The following is a 7,500-nucleotide window of genomic DNA, read 5'->3' on the forward strand; positions in this document are numbered from 1 at the left end:
TTGTTTCAATGGTAATGAGAGAGAGAGAGAGAGGGAGAGAGAGGGAGAGAGAGAGGGAGAGAGGAGAGAGAGAAATATGGGAGGAGAGCTTTAGATGATTTGATTGATCTGATGGTGGGCATCCATGTAACAGAAAATCAAAACACACTTTTTGCCTTCTTTTTGTATCTTATACCCACATTGTGCACCATGCACTTTGCCAGTTTTGTATACACACACCCCACACACCACCCACACACACACCCACACACATGCATATAGACACATGGGTGTGTGGGTAATGTCCTCTGTCTTTTGTTGCAGACTTTGACAGAACCAGGAAACAGAAGATGGCTGCTCTATAAGGTTGTGAGAGAACAGCCAAAGGTGGCTGTCCTCGAGTTGCCACGGAGATGACCTGCACAACCGCACCCAGCTTGGCTGCTGCTGATGACATCATGGTAGGCAGAGACAGGAAATAGAAATGACCTGCTGTTGACCTCTGACCCTTGCATCGCTCACCTAATGGGCTAGGCCTTCCTGCCTGGCTCCAAACACTCCACATGTACACACACTGTGCCAAGCATGCTTCCTGCTTGCAGCCAGATGCTTCACTGTGGTGTAAGGGTACAGAGATAAAGAAGAGGGAATGTGTGTGTGGGGAATGGAGAGAGAGAGAAAAAGGAGGAGGAGGAAGGAGGAGAGAGAGAGGGAGAAAGAGGAGAGAGGAGAGAGATAAGAAAGAGACTAATAAGTGAGAGACAGACAGACAGACAGGAACAAACGTGGATATCAGGAGAGATAAAAAGCACTGTATTGTCTGGGTCAGAGAGCAATGAACACACACACTGTGTGTGTGTGTGTGTATTCAGGATGTGTCTGCTAATGCTTTGTGTACATGTGTGTGTTCTTTCTCTGTTTGTATGTTCTCTGTGCTCGTGGGTTGATAGTGTAGTCTGTTTCTCATGCCCTCACAGAGTCGTAGTTCTGTGAGCGTCTACAGATGCCTGCCTGGCTCGGTCTGACGCTGGCACATCTGGTTAAACATCATGAACTGAATATTCATGGAATCCTTATGTTTGAGCACAGTCTTGCAATTGGAAACTATGGCTGACGTGTAAATGTACTATACATGTAAAATATTTCATTTTACAGCAAACACAGAAGGTTGTTTTGTTGCACGTGAGTTATCGTAAACGAATACAGGCTGTAACACATAACACAGTAATTCGGTATTGGAAGCCGTAACGGGATCGGGGGGGCTGGTATGTTATGGCGTGTACCGGTGGTTACGGGAAAACACTGCTTTGGGGGCAGGACCGATAGAAAGTGGTCGGTGATGATTCAGAATGCTGATTCTCACACACACACACACACACACACACTGATAACAGTGGACTGAGTGAGGCACTGGCTAAGATAAGCTGGAGCTGAGGCGGTGAGGGAAGCTCCACAGACGTCGGCTACCCACCGGCAGGGAAGCTTTCATCCAGCTCACTTATCTGGGTTGTTAGTGTCCCTCCACGGCGCGATAACTACGACAAATGACCACCGCCAACTGAGCACACACTACTTATTCTTTCTTATCCTCTGAGTGCGTGTGAGTGAGTGTGTGCGTGTGTGTATGTCATTGTGAGTGTGTGTGGCTGGCAGCAATGGCGTCTTGATGTGTGTGTGTGAGGTATAAATCGTGTGTGTATGTAATTGTGTGTGTACATGTGTGAGTACGTGTGCGTGTGTGAGTCGTGTGTGTGTGTGGTGTGTCATGTGTATGATGTGTATGAAATGTGATCATGTGTGTGCTGTGCTTGATGTGTGTTTCGTCGTGCTTGTGTATTAGCTAATGAGTGTGATGTTGTGTATGTAATTGTGTGTGTGTAGCGAGTGCGTGTGCGTGTGTGATGATGTGTGTGAGGTGTGTGTGTGTGTGGTGTGTGTGGTGTGTGTGAGTGTGAGTGCGTGTGTGTGAGTGTGTGTGTGTGTGAGTGTGTGTGTGTGTGTGTGTGTGTGTGTGTTTTCTTGCTTTTTAATGCTAAGTTTGTCTTCTTTCTTTTCTTGTTACGGCTGTTCCACTGAGAGTTTAGTCCTTTGCTTTCATGCGTATTTGCGTTATTTGATGGTACTGTCTGTGAAGCATGTTTTTGGATTTTATCTCACGCCTTTAGCTGTATAATAAACTGTCCAGAATCTCTGACCAGCAATTCAGTGTGTGAGAAGGTATTGTAGGGTCAGGCTGTCATGTCCTGCCATTAAGTAAGCGAGACCATACTTTGTGCATAGATTCTCTAAGCACACACACATGTATATATACACATACACACATATATATTTATATGTGCACACTACGCAGGCACACGCATACACACACACACACGCAGGCGCACTCATACACACACACTCACACACACACACACACACTCATACACACGCACACACACACACACGCACACTCATACACACACACACGCACACTCATACACACACACATACACATGCATGCATGCATTCATGCACACTCATACACACACGCATACACACACACACGCACGCACACACACACACACATAGGCACACTCATACACACACATACATGTACACACATGCACACACACACACACATGAGCACTCATACACACACACACTCACACACACACACACATACACTCATACACCATACATACTCATACACCTTTGCATACACACATACATACACTCATACACATACACACCACTTTTAGCATTCTTTGCACTCATGCCACACAACACACACACGCACACACACACGCACATACACACACACAAACAAACTATAATGCCAACTTTATAAAGGTTATTTAACTATTTATTATTTTCCATCCTCATTATTGATTTGTTTTCCTTTCACTCTTGGGATTGCTTTCAGACCAGCAGCAGTTTCTCTACAAGCTCTTTATCAGAACACAACTCTTACTTTCACATAACTGCAAAGGTTGGAATGTATTAAATTCATGTTATCATACTGCTTTGGCAATACTACAGTATATGGTCATGCCAATAAAGCTTACTAGACTTGAGCTTCAGGAGAAGAGAAGGGAGAGAAAGGAGGAAGGAGAGAGGAGAGAGTGAGTGAGAGAGAGAGAGTGAGTGGTGAGAGAGAGTGGTGGTGAGAGAGAGTGAGAGAGAGAGTGAGAGAGATGAGAGAGTGGAGTGAGAGGAAGTGAAGATGAGAGAGAGTGAGTGAGAGAGAGAGAGAGTGAGTGAGTGAGAGAGAAGAGTGAGTGAGAGAGAGAGAGTGGTGGAAGTGAGAGAGTGAGTGAGTGGGGAAGAGAGAAAGTGAGTGAGTGAGAGAGAGTGAGTGAGAGAGTGAGTGAAGAGTGAGTGAGTGAAGGTGAGTGAGAGGAGGTGAGAGAGAGTGGTGAGAGAGAGAAGTGGAAGTGGGAGAGAGAGAGAGTGGTGAGAAAGTGAGTGAGTGAGAAAGAGAGTGAGAGGAAAAAGAGAGTGAGTGAGGAGAGGGGTTACGTGAACCGAGAAGTGAGAGAATTTTAGAGACGTTAGCGATCATTTGCTGTGGACAGGTTTGTCTCTCTGGGTGATACACGCTTACAAACACTGAATGAAGTATCATTTTACAGCAGTGCATCGCGTTTCGCGTGGTATGCAGTGAGGTGACAACACTCAGTGTCACTGAGCACTACAGTGTGGTTTGTATGCAGCACACACACACACACACACACACACACACACACACACACACACACACACATACACACACACACACACACTCGGGAGGGAGGAAGTCTTGCTTGTGGCAAACAGACAGAGTGAGAGAGGGAGGGAGAGTTGGCCAGGGTTATATAGAGGATGCAGAAGCTCACAGTAAGGAAAGATGAAAGAAAGATTGTGTGTGCGTGTGTGCGTGTGTGTGTGTGTGCGTGTGTGTGTGTGCGTGTGTGCGTGTGTGTGCGCGTGTGTGTGCGTGCGCGTGTGCGTGTGTGTATGCGTGTGTGTGTGTGTGTGTGTGTGTATGTGCGTGTGTGCGTGTGTGCGTGTGTGCGTGTGTGTGTGTGTGTGTGTGTGCATGTGGGTTGGTGAGTGTTTGTGGAGGCAGCGATTCTGAGTTAATTGAATCTCCAGGTTTGGAATGCATTTTAAGGGCAGTGTGTGTGTGTGTGTTTGTGTGTGTGTGTGTCTGCGGTAGGGGCAGAGGTCAACTTTAAGTGCCTACTGGGAAGGGAGGGCACACACACACACACACACACAGACACACACACACACACACACACACAGACATTCTTTCCAGCCTGCGTATGGCAGAAAGAGAAAGAGGAGCAGAGAGAGAACAGCAGTGTGTGTTTGTGTGATCCGTGTTTCTGCTTTTTGAGTTGTTACAGACGCCAAATCCCGAAAAAGCCCCTATTAGATATAAGACCAGCCCCTAACACAGACTATCTACTTACACAGACCAGCCCCTAACACAGACTATCTACTTACACAGACCAGCCCCTAACACAGACTATCTACTTACACAGACCAGCCCCTAACACAGACCATCCCTTACACAGATAGCCCTAACTTTGCAAGACTATCTACTTACACAGACCAGCCCCTAACACAGACCATCCACTTACACAGACCAGCCCCTAACACAGACTATCTACTTACACAGACCAGCCCCTAACACAGACTATCTACTTACACAGACCAGCCCCTAACACAGACTATACTTACACAGACCAGCCCCTAACACAGACCATCTACTTACACAGACCAGTCCCTAACACAGACCTATCACTTACCTGAAGACCATTCTAACACAGACTATCTACTTACACAGACCAGTCCCTAACACAAACTATCTACTTACACAGACCAGCCCCTAACACAGACTATCTACTTACACGGACCAGCCCCTAACACAGACTATCTACTTACACGGACCAGCCCCTAACACAGACTATCTACTTACACAGACCAGCCCCTAACACAGACCATCCACTTACACAGACCAGCCCCTAACACAGACCATCCACTTACACAGACCATCCCCGAACAGAGACCAGCCCCGAACACAGACCATCCACTTACACAGACCAGCTCCTAACAGACCATCCACTTACACAGATCAGCCACTAACACAGACCAGCCCCTAACACAGACCATCCACTTACACAGACCAGCCCCTAACAGACAATCCACTTACACCGATCAGCCACTAACACACACCATCCATTTACACAGACCAGCCCCGACCACAGACCATCCACTTACACAGACCAGCCTCTAACACAGACCAGCCCCGAACACAGACCATCCCCGAACACAGACCATCCAGTTACACAGACCAGCCCCTAACAGGCCATCCACTTACACAGACCAGCCCCTAACACAGACCATCCAGTTACACAGACCATCCACTTACACAGACCATCCACTAACACAGACCATCCACTTACACAGACCAGCCCCTAACACAGACCAGTTACACAGATCATCCAGTTACACAGTCCAGCCGTCTTGTTAGCACATCTCCTTAATGTCCACGAAAAAAAAAAAATCACTTGCACATGAAATCCAGTCAGAACACACACACACACACACTTCACACACTCTACACTCTTCACACACCCAACACAACAGTTTACCTGGAATACATTTTGTATTCTTTGATTACAGTTTAACCAGATAATTATCAGAAAGACCCAACATGGTCAATTATCAAATAAGTAGATAAAATAACAGAAGATTACACAATATTGCCCTTAAATGTCCCATTAAGGCCCCAGAACTACCCCAGAAATATTACCCCACATATAATGGACCAGTCATGTCCACATTTATCTGGAGTCAACATGAAGGGATGCAAACATCACAGGAACTGAATGTCACAATCATCACCCCCATAAAACAGGTGAAAATACAGACAACAGGGTTCCTAGAATGATGGGTTTAATATGCAACATAATTCTGTCCATTTTCATAAACAACGCAAGCACATGTATTAGCGGTTACATCACAACTCCACAATGTTTGTACCCACTGTATTTAAAGAATTTAATGTATTTACAGGGCTGATCCCCTGTGTAGTGGGTTGAGTGGACTGATCCCCCATGTAGTGGGTTGAGTGGACTGATCCCCTGTGTAGTGGGTTGAGTGGACTGATCCCCTGTGTAGTGGGTTGAGTGGACTGATCCCCTGCGTAGTGGGTTGAGTGGACTGATCCCCTGGGTAGTGGGTTGAGTGGACTGATCCCCCGTGTAGTGGGTTGAGTGGACTGATCCCCGGTGTAGTGGGTTGAGTGGACTGATCCTCATGTAAAGTGGGTTGAGTGGACAGTCCCCTGTCCATGTCGTCAGGGCTGATGGACTGATCCCTATGTAGTGGATTTGATGGACTGATCCCTATGTGAATGGGCTGGAAAATGTAACACTGTCAGTATGGCCTCAAATCTAGCTTGTTCCTCTCATCCATCAGCTTTACTGTGTATGTAGAGACAAATAATTAGTGCTACATGCTTTCCTATCTGTCACACCTTTCAGCCTGTAAACACATACACACACAAACAGAGGTGAGTGTGTGTGTGTGTGTGTGAGTGTGTGTGTGTGTGTGTGTGAGTGAGTGAGTGTGTGTGAGTAAGTGTATGTGTGTGTGTGTCAGTGTGTGAGTGTGTGTGTGTGTCAGTGAGTGAGTGTGTGTGTGTGTGTGTGTGTGTGTGTGTGTGCGTGTGAGTGTGTGACTCAGGAGGCATTAGTAAAAAGCTGTGGTCTTTTACTGTTATTTGACACTGCCCTCTGCTGGCAGTGTAGTGCTATGACATCTATTAGGCTGTATGGTTTAGGGAGTGTGAATATTGATCGTTCATGGTCTAGGAAGTACAGGCATTTGTTAGGAGGTGTTTTAGGATTCAGGGTATGTTGATATGTGTAGGTGAGTGTTTAGTGTTTAGCGTACATGGCTGTGTTTAGGTGAGTGTTTAGCGTTTAGGGTATGTGGATGTGTGTAGGTGAGTGTTTAGTGTTAAGGCTATGTGGATTTGTGTAGGTGAGTGTTTAGTGTTTAGGGCATGTGGATGTGTGTAGGTAAATGTTTAGTGATTAGGGTATGTGGATGTGTGTAGGTAAGTGTTTAGTGTTAAGGCTATTTGGATGTGTGTAGGTGAGTGTTTAGTGATTAGGGTATGTGGATGTGTGTAGGTGAGTGTTTAGTGTTTCGCGTATGTGGATGTTTGTAGGTGTTTAGCGTACGTGGATGTTTGTAGGTGTTTAGTGTTTAGCGTACGTGGATGTTTGTAGGTGTTTAGTGTTTAGCGTACGTGGATGTTTGTAGGTGTTTAGTGTTTAGCGTACGTGGATGTTTGTAGGTGTTTAGTGTTCCGTGCGTGGATGTTTATGGGGAGTGTTTAGGTTTCGCGTACATGGATGTTTGTAGGTGTTTAGTGTTTAGCGTGCATGGATGTTTGTAGGTGTTTAGTGTTTAGGAAATAGTGGATGCATAGGTGTTTAGCGTCGTGGTATTGGATATTTATGATGTTTAGCATCACGTGTT

This window comes from Electrophorus electricus, chromosome 21 (assembly GCF_041902795.1).
Source record: "Electrophorus electricus isolate QZ-2024a chromosome 21, ASM4190279v1, whole genome shotgun sequence".
NCBI classification, from domain to species: Eukaryota; Metazoa; Chordata; class Actinopteri; order Gymnotiformes; family Gymnotidae; genus Electrophorus; species Electrophorus electricus.